Genomic DNA, 13012 nt, shown 5'->3' with positions numbered 1-13012 from the left:
GTGCAGAGTGGCGGTGCAGAGTGGCGGTGCAGAGTGGCGGTGCAGAGTGGCGGTGCGGTGGTGCAGAGTGGCAGTGCAGAGTGGCAGAGCGGTGGTGCAGAGTGGCGGTGCAGAGTGGCGGTGCAGAGTGGCGGTGCAGAGTGGCGGTGCGGTGGTGCAGAGTGGCAGTGCAGAGTGGCAGTGCGGTGGTGCAGTGCGGTGGTGCAGAGTGGCGGTGCAGAGTGGCGGTGCAGAGTGGCGGTGCAGAGTGCAGAGTGGTGGTGCAGAGTGCAGAGTGGTGGTGCAGAGTGGTGGTGCAGAGTGGCGGTGCAGAGTGGCGGTGCAGAGTGGCGGTGCAGAGTGGCGGTGCAGAGTGCAGAGTGGCGGTGCAGAGTGCAGAGTGGCGGTGCAGAGTGGCGGTGCAGAGTGCAGAGTGGCGGTGCAGAGTGGCGGTGCAGAGTGGCGGTGCAGAGTGGCGGTGCAGAGTGGCAGTGCAGAGTGGCGGTGCAGAGTGGCAGTGCAGAGTGCTGAGTGGCGGTGCAGAGTGGCAGTGCAGAGTGGCGGTGCAGAGTGGCGGTGCAGTGGTGCAGAGTGGCGGTGCAGAGTGGCGGTGCAGAGTGCAGAGTGGCGGTGCAGAGTGGCGGTGCAGAGTGCAGAGTGGCGGTGCAGAGTGGCGGTGCAGAGTGGCGGTGCAGAGTGGCGGTGCAGAGTGGCGGTGCGGTGGTGCAGAGTGGCAGTGCAGAGTGGCAGTGCGGTGGTGCAGAGTGGCGGTGCAGAGTGGCGGTGCAGAGTGGCGGTGCAGAGTGCAGAGTGGTGGTGCAGAGTGGCGGTGCGGTGGTGCAGAGTGGCGGTGCGGTGGTGCAGAATGGCGGTGCAGAGTGGCGGTGCAGAGTGGCGGTGCAGAGTGCAGAGTGCAGAGTGGCGGTGCAGAGTGGCGGTGCAGAGTGGCGGCGCAGTGGTGCAGAGTGGCGGTGCAGAGTGGCGGTGCAGAGTGGCGGTGCAGAGTGGCGGTGCAGAGTGGCGGTGCAGATTGGCGGTGCAGAGTGGCGGTGCAGAGTGGCGGTGCAGTGGTGCAGAGTGGCTGTGCAGTGGTGCAGAGTGGCGGTGCAGAGTGGCGGTGCAGAGTGGCGGTGCAGAGTGGCGGTGCAGAGTGGCGGTGCAGAGGTGCAGAGTGGCGGTGCAGAAGTGCAGAGTGGCAGTGCAGAGTGGCGGTGCAGAAGTGCAGAGTGGCAGTGCAGAGTGGCAGTGCAGAGTGGCAGTGCGGCGGTGCAGAGTGGCGGTGCAGAGTGGCGGTGCAGAGTGGCGGTGCAGAGTGGCGGTGCAGAGTGGCAGTGCAGAGTGCAGAGTGCAGAGTGGCGGTGCAGAGTGGCAGCGCAGAGTGCAGAGTGGCGGTGCAGAGTGGCGGTGCAGAGTGGCAGTGCAGAGTGCAGAGTGGCAGTGCAGAGTGGCGGTACAGAGTGGCAGTGCAGAGTGCAGAGTGGCGGTGCAGAGTGGCGGTGCAGAGTGGCGGTGCAGAGTGCAGAGTGGCGGTGCAGAGTGGCGGTGCAGAGTGGCGATGCAGAGTGGCGGTGCAGAGTGGCGGTGCAGAGTGGCAGTGCAGAGTGGCGGTGCAGAGTGGCAGTGCGGCGGTGCAGAGTGGCGGTGCAGAGTGGCGGTGCAGAGTGGCGGTGCAGAGTGGCGGTGCAGAGTGGCAGCGCAGAGTGCAGAGTGGCGGTGCAGAGTGGCGGTGCAGAGTGGCGGTGCAGAGTGGCGGTGCAGAGTGGCGGTGCAGAGTGGCGGTGCAGAGTGGCAGTGCAGAGTGGCGGTGCAGAGTGGCGGTGCAGAGTGGCAGTGCAGAGTGCAGAGTGGCGGTGCAGAGTGGCGGTGCAGAGTGGCGGTGCAGAGTGGCGGTGCAGAGTGGCGGTGCAGAGTGGCGGTGCAGAGTGGCAGTGCAGAGTGGCAGTGCGGTGGTGCAGAGTGGCGGTGCAGAGTGGCGGTGCAGAGTGGCGGTGCAGTGGTGCAGAGTGGCGGTGCAGAGTGGCGGTGCAGAGTGGCGGTGCAGAGTGGCGGTGCACAGTGGCGGTGCAGAGTGGCGGTGCAGAGTGGCGGTGCATAGTGGCGGTGCAGAGTGCAGAGTTGTGGTGCAGAGTGGTGGTGCAGAGTGGCGGTGCAGAGTGGCGGTGCAGAGTGGCGGTGCAGAGTGGCGGTGCGGTGGTGCAGAGTGGCAGTGCAGAGTGGCAGAGCGGTGGTGCAGAGTGGCGGTGCAGAGTGGCGGTGCAGAGTGGCGGTGCAGAGTGCCGGTGCAGAGTGGCGGTGCAGAGTGGCGGTGCAGAGTGGCAGTGCGGTGGTGCAGAGTGGCGGTGCAGAGTGGCGGTGCAGAGTGGCGGTGCAGAGTGGCGGTGCAGAGTGGCGGTGCAGAGTGCAGAGTGGCGGTGCAGAGTGCAGAGTGGCGGTGCAGAGTGGCGGTGCAGAGTGGCGGTGCAGAGTGGCGGTGCAGAGTGGCAGTGCGGTGGTGCAGAGTGGCAGTGCAGAGTGGCGGTGCAGAGTGGCGGTGCAGAGTGGCGGTGCAGAGTGGCGGTGCATAAGAAGGACATCACAGGCAAGTGGTGCAATATTCGCACATTCACAAGGAGATCACTAGCAGTACACACCACATGAACACACTCCATAACACATAGCAACAATACATTGGCATTTACAATGCCATTAGCTCAAACTCAAATAAATCCGAGCCCGATTGCATTTCTAATGCTTGTTTAAAAAAGTAGATGCTTTGATCTCTTCTTTCCTCTGGGCAAAAAAATCTCCTAGACTCGCACTCAGCACTTTATATCTCCCATCTGCACAAGGAGGGTTGTCCCTTCCAAATATTAGAGAATATTATTTTGCGTCTTTTGCACATCATAGTTTTAGTTTGTTTTTTTCAGAAACCCACGAGGCAGACAATTGTTTTATGAAGAAGATGTTGTCAGAATCAAAAATCACTGACCCGGTTAGAATTACGAAAGATCCAAAGAAAGTTCGTTATAAGTGCCTCCAGTGGATTTTTAAACAGAAAACTCAGTTTCTGAATTTTTATTGTATCCCCAAAATAGGCAATACAACGTATTTAATCAACCTTAGTTTAGGAGAAGAGGGCTGCAAGGACAATAATATAATAAATCTCTGGAAGGAGAATGGCTTTGAGAAAATCGAAGACTTCTTTATGGGTAAGAGGTGGAAGTCCTGGGATGAAATTTCTAGACATATACAGCACTCCCACACAATTTTGAACTGGTCATTTCTTATGCTCAATCCAAAACTCAGAGAGCTCGATATAGGAAATCTATTCCATAAAGAAAATATCTCTACAGCTCTGAATAATCAAATACAAAAGAAGATGAGTATTTGGATTAAAATACTAAAAGAAAACAAAGGGCAGGAATCCTCCAGTAAGATCACTGAGAGGTGGAAAAAGAGGGAAGACATTGAAATTAGCCAGCAGATATGGGATAAGATAAATACATTTAATAAAACCATTTTCCGCGGCGCTAATTTCAAACGTATGCAATTTTATAATAAGTGGTTAATTTACAGAACCCCCTCTTTCCTTCACAGTAACTTTCCCCATGTCGCCGACAAATGTTTTCGATGTGAAGAAAAAGGCACCTGGAAACATATTGTCTGGGAGTGCCCAAAAATTCAGCTATTATGGAAGGAAATAGAAAAATACCTCTCCATTGAGCTCAACGCCACTATAATATTCGATGATTTAATTCCTGTCCTAGGCTGTTCCTGGAGTCATACTCCATACGATGAGTCCCTTTTTTTGCCTCTTTAATAGCTAAATCCCTTATTTTGCAGTCCTGGAAAACAGATCATGTTCCAACCTTTCAGGCATGGAAGGTAAAATTACTACGAATCCAGGGCAGGTAAAGAAAATATGCATTGAGATCAGGAGCCCTTAAGAAATATGAAAAGTTATGGAGCATTATTGAATCCTAGTGTATTCTCTGTCGACATCTAACTGTAATCACATCTTTTTAATATCAGCCTGACCAGATTGTCTGTATTTATTCACATTGCACTTTATAAGTAAGTTTCTGAACGATGAAATTTGAACACGTTTTTGTCTCAATGTGTTCTGTACTGTATTAACTCTATTTTCAAATGTGTCTTGTAATGTATATTCTATTTTTATGAACTCTCAATAAAAAAAAAGAGAATGACTAGAACTCTGTCTCTCAGTGAGTGTTGGACCTGGGCCTCTTGGCAGGGTCATCCCTAAACTTTTTGCCTTCCTCCAATACTCTCTCTGACCTGTTTTTGTTGGATTAATGACTCTGGGCACTTTACCACTGCTGACCAGTGCTAAAGTGCATATGCTCTCCCTACTGAAAAGTGTACATGTGATTGATGTCCATGATTGGTTCATTGGATTTACTGTTAGTCCCTAGTAAAGTGCACCAGGAGTGCCAGGGCTTGTGAATGCCAATACTGCTAGTGGGCCTGCAGCGCTGGTTGCGCCACCCACAGAAGCAGCCTTAAAATGTGTCTAGCGTCTGCCATTGCAGAACCTGCGTGCAGTCTGGTACTGTCATGCTGGCTGGGCAAGTGCACACACTTGCCAGCCCCTGAACCTTCCCTTAACTTCATATTAGTCACCCCTATGGTAGGCCTGAGGGCAGGGTGCATTGTAAGTGTAAGGTAGAACATGCCCTGATGTGTGGGGCATGTTCTAATAGTGAATTACTGCCAAATTCGTTTTTCACTATTGTAAGGCTACCTGTTCCCTTCTAGGCCAGATGGGCTGCTGGAATTATTACACTCTATAATCCCAGCAGGCTCAGGGAACATGGTAGAAATTCATGTTTAGTATGCCTGAACTCAGAATAATAAAATACTTCTTTTAGTAAAGTTTATTTTAATATCCTGTGTTTGCAAATGCTACTTTTAGAAAGTTAGCATTTGCTTGCCTAACCATTTCAGCCCGCCTCTGCTTGGATGTGGATCTGACTGTCTGGTGTGTGTGAGTGACAGGGCTGGGAGTTGACAGGTAGTGATTAGCAGGAGGACCCCTTAATGGGTGGTGGGAGTTTCCCCTGAATGATGCATCAGGCTGTGCTCTGCCTCCACAATGCTGGCTCCGCCCTCCTGGGGAGCGACTGATGACTCAGCCTGCACCTGGCCCAGGAAGGACCGAAGCTTGTCAACAAAGTGCTCAGGCTGCCCCTGTCCTCACAATGCCGGCTCCGCCCCCCTGGGGAGCGGCTGATGTGCCTGCCCTCACACTGAATACAGAAGCCAGAAGTACCCACAACAAGTACTCAGAGACTGGAGCAGTTATGCAGAGGCCCCCCTGGCTTGCTAGAACAAAAGAAACTGGGTATAAAAGAAGGAGCCCTGCTCCTTGTAAATTAGATCCAGTTTGCGCAAAGAAGAAGCTCTGCCTGAAGAGAAGGACCCTGGAAGCTGCAAGGAGAAGTACTGACTCTGACCCCAAGAGACTGGCCTGTAGTGGGTGCCTTGCTGCTGAAGGAGAGCAGGAGAAGAAAGACTGAAAGACTTTGCTTTTATCCACCTTGTGCCAAAACTTTTACCAAGATCTCCAAGGGCTTGCTGTGAACTTGCCCCCTGACCAGCGCCCCAGGAACAGTGGGCGCTACCCTGTCCCCCTGGAAGAAGGAGCTGCTGTGAGCCAGCAACCTGATCGACACAGCTGCTGAAGGAAAGAGGAGCGCGCCGTGAAAGAATCCCTGCGCCCCTCCTACGAGGCCCTTGGCACCCCGTCCCGCCGAGCACCGCATCTGCTAACTGGCCGGCACCAGGTGACACCGAAAGGCCCAGCCTCGCTGGCCTAATCACCGTCCCTACCGCCTGCCTAACTGCGAAGCACCGCAAGAACGGACTTGGCCAAGTATCTGCTGTGACCCGAGAGGCTTGTGTGCGCCTCACGCTGCTACCCGGGGCTCTGCCCCCCTTTTCCAGGACCTGAGGTGTGTCGCCGTCTACCCGACCCGCGCCGCAACGCCAACCTCCGAGCCAGAGCCGAGCCGCCGCTCGCTCCAACCTCGGGAGGAAGACACCGCGACGTGGACCACCGAGCCGGCCTGCACCCGACCCCTGCAAAAAGACAAAGGTACTGTTTCCCGTCCCGCGGTGCGAGCCCCTGTCCCACCTCGCTCGCACCGCCATCTGCCTCAGCCGAGCCCCCGGAGCCGCGCAGTGAGCGCTCCCCGGGCCCCCGCTCCCTCCCCTGACAGCCGTGCAGCGCGCTCGTCAGGCTGCCAGTGACTCCCCGGCCGCCGATCCCGCTAGAGGCGTGAGATTGGGCAGACCGGGTCCGATCGTGGGCGCAGAGAGGCCCTGGCTGATTGAAATTCTTGCTGGAGGAACGTATCAGGACTAGGGAAGAGTCCGCAACCCTTTTTAAGCACCAGAACAATTCTTTTAACGCTGATACAAAGACCTGTGGCATAATCAGAGAGTAACTGGAACCATTTTCTTAAACTACGCAAAGACTGTATTTACAAGCCTGATCTAAAGATATATATAAAGAAGATATTTTTACAGAAATACAGTCTAGTGTCATTGTGTGGTGGGTTGATGGTCATTGTGTGTGATGTTGCAAATGTTTAACCCTATGTACTCCAGAGTTTAGCCTAGACTGCTTGCGCCACCCTACCTAAAGGGCGAGTAGGGGTTATTTCTGGGAGTAATCCTTTGCCCTGACTTGGAGGAGAGGGTCCCTGCTTGTACCAAGTACAAACCTGCGCCAACCAGAGACCCCCAATTCTAACATTGGTGGCAGCGGTGGGAATCTCGAATTTACATTTGCAGTGTCCATACATTGACTATTGACCATTGCACAGTGATGACAGTCCAGTAACTTAGCCACAGACTTTTTTTTTATGTTTTACTGAGAGAATCCCCATTTGTTGTGAAGTCATGCCTGGATCAGCAGGAAGCATCATGGATTTTGGTAGAGCCCTGTCGCCAGAGGAGTTGACGGACAGGAAGGAGGCCAGAATACATGAAATGAAGTTGGCGGAGCTGAAATTGAAGTGCCAACTGGAGCTAGAATCTAGGAAGTTAGCCCTGGAAGAAATGAAAATGGAGCTTGCGCATGACTTAAGAATGAGGAAACTTGACTTGGAGCTCGAGGGGCTTGAGGCCAGGAGGGCTTCAGCCCAGCAACAAGAAATGTGTGTAGCTCAGAGATTGAGCTTTGCTGAGTTGGAGGTGGAGTCCAGCTCAGATGGTGGCAGCAACATTCAGGTATCTAGTGCAGACAGCATAGCGCGCGCACCTAGAGGTATGGCACCTGACTTGGAGGGGGTTAACATACACCAGGAGGTTCAAGGGCATGAGGTAGCTCCAGTAGTGCGCAGCGTCCCTGAAGGGAATAGGGTAGCTGGCGTAGGAGTTCATGGTCCTAGTGGTGGGAGGGATTCCCCCATGGTTGAGGTCCTGGTGGGTGAGTGTAAGGACCACCCAGAAGAGTGTGGGTTGTGTGACAGAGACAGTTCGCTACTGTCTGGCCAGTCTCAGAAGAATGGTGTGGAGTATGTGTGTGAGGCGCTGGATGGTGAGGTGAAGGATAATTTGGTTAACCCTGCTAGGGGCGTGTGTAATCCAATTGTGGGAGAGCATATTGTAAGTCCCAGTTTTCCAGAGCTATGCCAACACCTGTTTGAGAGTGAGTTCTCTGACCCCAGGGAGCTCACATTGGAGGCAGACCTTGTGGTGGATTCCAGAGGGTCTGGAGAGGCATTGGGGTGTGATCCTGTGGGGAGTGGCTCAGGTATCTTCCAGCCCAGAGTGGTGAAAGTGGCGCAGAGTAGCCCAGCTAGGTCCTGTAGTAGTGAGAGGGGTGTAGGGCCTCACGTCCTGTCCTTAAGGGGAAGGAGTGAGAATGGGTGTTGTCCCGGTAGTGCCCAACCTCAGTCTCAGAGCCTGGATGGTTCTTTAAGGGAACACCAGGTGGGGAGCCTAGGCTGTCCGGATGAGTCCCCCTCTGAGGGAGATCCCCCAGTGGCTAGAGAACGTGGAGGCTCTGTAAACAGAGCTCCAGTAGTTCTGGTGACTGGCAGTACCACTCCAGTTGGGAGGGTGCAGAAGTCCAGAAAGAGGGGAGAGAGGGGGAAAGAGTCCCCAGTGGAAGAACCAGTGGGTCAGGGGCCAGCCAGCAGGGCTGCGTCCCCAGTGAATGACCAGGGTGAAACCACTTCTGTCCTGGGGGATCTTCCCGCACTGTCAGAGGGACAGGGGTTGGGAGATCTGTGCCAGGCAGACTGTCGCACGACACATGAGTTATGTGCCACCCTCAGGGGGGGCAGGCGTGCTCCCCGGGAAGTCCTGGTGCACCAGGCAAGTGTTCAACTGCAGGGTTGGGTCCCTGAGTTGAGAAGCCAGGGTCAGGTGTTGTCTGACCTGGAGGGCAGGACCACTGTAATCAGTGTCCTGGCCCATGTCGCTTCTAGGGGTACCACTCCGGTTGGGAGTGGGCAGTACTCTGGAAAGGGGTGCAGAGGGAGGGAGTCCTCGCCTCTGACCCCGGGTCAACTTGAGGGTTTAGACCCTAGGTTTAAGGGCCAGGTGCAGGGTGTCCCCCCTGACCTGGTGCCCCAGTTGCAGGATAGCACCCCTGAACTGGTGGGCCAATTGTGCAGGTCACATGCCACAGGTGCCCTGACAATTCTGGAAGGGGGTACCACTCCAGGTGGGAGGGTACAGAGCCCCAAGGAGGAGGACCGGGTGTGGGAAAGGCCACCCCAGTCTTTGGTACAGCCGCCTGGTACAGACCTGGGGCTGGTGGGTCAGTGCCAGGATGACATACCTGACCTGACAGGAGGGAGAGTGGACAAAGGGTGCCAAGCACCTGGGGCTACTGCCCCCCACTCTCTAATGCCACAGAGGTTTGAGAGCCCTGAGAGGCATGAGGCCTGGGTCTCATCTCTGACTATTGTCAGTGGCCGCTATGACTTGATGTCTGTCTGTTGGGACACACCTGTGAGCAAGTTAAGGTTAGAGGCTGCACAGGTGGTGTCCACAGAAGAAGAGAAGGGTGCCCCATGGATTAGCGGGGTGGACCCTGAGAGTATGGACAGAGGATTTGAAATAGGTTCAGATTGGCGTAGAACTGGAGTGTGCCCCTGCTGTTGCGGGCCAGGTCCATGTTCTATCGCCCTAAGCAGGGAAGCCCATCACAGTGGTGATTGGTCTACCCTGCGTTTTGGCTGGAAGGGGGTTGTGTTGGACCTGGGCCTCTTGGCAGGGTCATCCCTAAACTTTTTGCCTTCCTCCAATACTCTCTCTGACCTGTTTTTGTTGGATTAATGACTCTGGGCACTTTACCACTGCTGACCAGTGCTAAAGTGCATATGCTCTCCCTACTGAAAAGTGTACATGTGATTGATGTCCATGATTGGTTCATTGGATTTACTGTTAGTCCCTAGTAAAGTGCACCAGGAGTGCCAGGGCTTGTGAATGCCAATACTGCTAGTGGGCCTGCAGCGCTGGTTGCGCCACCCACAGAAGCAGCCTTAAAATGTGTCTAGCGTCTGCCATTGCAGAACCTGCGTGCAGTCTGGTACTGTCATGCTGGCTGGGCAAGTGCACACACTTGCCAGCCCCTGAACCTTCCCTTAACTTCATATTAGTCACCCCTATGGTAGGCCTGAGGGCAGGGTGCATTGTAAGTGTAAGGTAGAACATGCCCTGATGTGTGGGGCATGTTCTAATAGTGAATTACTGCCAAATTCGTTTTTCACTATTGTAAGGCTACCTGTTCCCTTCTAGGCCAGATGGGCTGCTGGAATTATTACACTCTATAATCCCAGCAGGCTCAGGGAACATGGTAGAAATTCATGTTTAGTATGCCTGAACTCAGAATAATAAAATACTTCTTTTAGTAAAGTTTATTTTAATATCCTGTGTTTGCAAATGCTACTTTTAGAAAGTTAGCATTTGCTTGCCTAACCATTTCAGCCCGCCTCTGCTTGGATGTGGATCTGACTGTCTGGTGTGTGTGAGTGACAGGGCTGGGAGTTGACAGGTAGTGATTAGCAGGAGGACCCCTTAATGGGTGGTGGGAGTTTCCCCTGAATGATGCATCAGGCTGTGCTCTGCCTCCACAATGCTGGCTCCGCCCTCCTGGGGAGCGACTGATGACTCAGCCTGCACCTGGCCCAGGAAGGACCGAAGCTTGTCAACAAAGTGCTCAGGCTGCCCCTGTCCTCACAATGCCGGCTCCGCCCCCCTGGGGAGCGGCTGATGTGCCTGCCCTCACACTGAATACAGAAGCCAGAAGTACCCACAACAAGTACTCAGAGACTGGAGCAGTTATGCAGAGGCCCCCCTGGCTTGCTAGAACAAAAGAAACTGGGTATAAAAGAAGGAGCCCTGCTCCTTGTAAATTAGATCCAGTTTGCGCAAAGAAGAAGCTCTGCCTGAAGAGAAGGACCCTGGAAGCTGCAAGGAGAAGTACTGACTCTGACCCCAAGAGACTGGCCTGTAGTGGGTGCCTTGCTGCTGAAGGAGAGCAGGAGAAGAAAGACTGAAAGACTTTGCTTTTATCCACCTTGTGCCAAAACTTTTACCAAGATCTCCAAGGGCTTGCTGTGAACTTGCCCCCTGACCAGCGCCCCAGGAACAGTGGGCGCTACCCTGTCCCCCTGGAAGAAGGAGCTGCTGTGAGCCAGCAACCTGATCGACACAGCTGCTGAAGGAAAGAGGAGCGCGCCGTGAAAGAATCCCTGCGCCCCTCCTACGAGGCCCTTGGCACCCCGTCCCGCCGAGCACCGCATCTGCTAACTGGCCGGCACCAGGTGACACCGAAAGGCCCAGCCTCGCTGGCCTAATCACCGTCCCTACCGCCTGCCTAACTGCGAAGCACCGCAAGAACGGACTTGGCCAAGTATCTGCTGTGACCCGAGAGGCTTGTGTGCGCCTCACGCTGCTACCCGGGGCTCTGCCCCCCTTTTCCAGGACCTGAGGTGTGTCGCCGTCTACCCGACCCGCGCCGCAACGCCAACCTCCGAGCCAGAGCCGAGCCGCCGCTCGCTCCAACCTCGGGAGGAAGACACCGCGACGTGGACCACCGAGCCGGCCTGCACCCGACCCCTGCAAAAAGACAAAGGTACTGTTTCCCGTCCCGCGGTGCGAGCCCCTGTCCCACCTCGCTCGCACCGCCATCTGCCTCAGCCGAGCCCCCGGAGCCGCGCAGTGAGCGCTCCCCGGGCCCCCGCTCCCTCCCCTGACAGCCGTGCAGCGCGCTCGTCAGGCTGCCAGTGACTCCCCGGCCGCCGATCCCGCTAGAGGCGTGAGATTGGGCAGACCGGGTCCGATCGTGGGCGCAGAGAGGCCCTGGCTGATTGAAATTCTTGCTGGAGGAACGTATCAGGACTAGGGAAGAGTCCGCAACCCTTTTTAAGCACCAGAACAATTCTTTTAACGCTGATACAAAGACCTGTGGCATAATCAGAGAGTAACTGGAACCATTTTCTTAAACTACGCAAAGACTGTATTTACAAGCCTGATCTAAAGATATATATAAAGAAGATATTTTTACAGAAATACAGTCTAGTGTCATTGTGTGGTGGGTTGATGGTCATTGTGTGTGATGTTGCAAATGTTTAACCCTATGTACTCCAGAGTTTAGCCTAGACTGCTTGCGCCACCCTACCTAAAGGGCGAGTAGGGGTTATTTCTGGGAGTAATCCTTTGCCCTGACTTGGAGGAGAGGGTCCCTGCTTGTACCAAGTACAAACCTGCGCCAACCAGAGACCCCCAATTCTAACAGTGAAGATATGTAAGTACTCTAAAGTACTTAAGATGACGCACTAAATCAGAACAGTTAAAAATAAATAATACTGATCGAAATGGGCTCTTCTAGCACTAGTCACTCCTTCATTTTGTTAATGTTGGTGAACATCCTAACCACAGTCTAATTTGGGCGCTAGACCCTGTTGGTGGCATTGAACATGGAAACACGGCCAACCTTGCGAGATCTCAGAGACTAGACTACCATACTGGCTTCTGCGCTCTCAGCGTTATCTACTGGCAGGATAAGATGTAGGTCATGACAAGCCTCAATCACTTCATTGTTTGCAGAGACCGCATTTCATCTGGTACTGTCATGATCTTCGATAGAATTATCTAGGAGAGCCATAACGAGTGGAGCATTGAACACCCAGTAATATGGTAATATGGACAGAGGCAGACTGTGTATCTGTGAAAGATGTGCATTATGGATAAACTTACGGTATTTGCTGCAAGTGATGCACTGTATGTGTGCATGAATATTTTGAGATTGTAAAGCATGGATTGAGCTACAAAGCATGGAGTGTTCTGTAGTAGAACAGTTCTACATTATAAGGAGGTGCCGGGATGGCAGGGAGGGGTGAGGTGGACAAGTATGTGGAGCTTAGCGGGGTGCAGGTGGAAAATGAAATCAGAGGGTTTGGGTGTTGGTGATGGAGTGCTTCAAAGAGAGCAGCAGAGGGCGCTATGAAGTGACAAGGCTCTGCAAGGTACTCACCTATGCTCTCTGGGGCACAGCTTTTCAATTGGCAAAGTGTTTAGTGCTGTTACATGGTGGAGATTCATTGTGATTGTCTTTCAGCACCAATAGTGATCACTGGTGAAAAACATATATAATTATAGGATGTTACATGGTGGAGATTCATTGTGATTGTCTTTCAGCACCAATACTGATCACTCGTGAAAAGAAATGTCAATATAGGATGTTACATGGTGGAGATTCATTGTGATTGTCTTTCAGCACCAATAGTGACCACGGGTGAAAAAATATATCATTATAGGATGTTACATGGAGGAAATTCATTGTGATTGTCTTTCAGCACCAATAGTGACCACTTGTGAAAATAAATATAATTATAGGATGTTACATGGTGGAGATTCATTGTGATTGTCTTTTAGCACCAGTATTAATCACTGATGAACATGGCATATAATTATAGGATGTTACATGGTGGAGATTCATTATAATTGTCATTCAGCACCAGTAATAATCACAGGTAAAAAAGTATATCATTATAGCATGTTACATGGT

At 53.2% G+C, this 13012-nt stretch overlaps 1 protein-coding gene across 1 annotated transcript in view; it reads left to right on the top strand.

The window, feature by feature from the left end:
• Positions 1-13012, top strand: part of UMODL1 (uromodulin like 1) — a 621262-nt gene that overhangs the window by 32796 nt on the left and 575454 nt on the right. The gene's annotated exons all lie outside the window — the stretch shown is intronic.

Source organism: Lissotriton helveticus, chromosome 8, assembly GCF_964261635.1.
Source record: "Lissotriton helveticus chromosome 8, aLisHel1.1, whole genome shotgun sequence".
NCBI classification, from domain to species: Eukaryota; Metazoa; Chordata; class Amphibia; order Caudata; family Salamandridae; genus Lissotriton; species Lissotriton helveticus.
The sequence above is the reverse complement of the archived record's forward strand: the minus strand, read 5'-3'. Positions and strand labels throughout refer to the sequence as shown.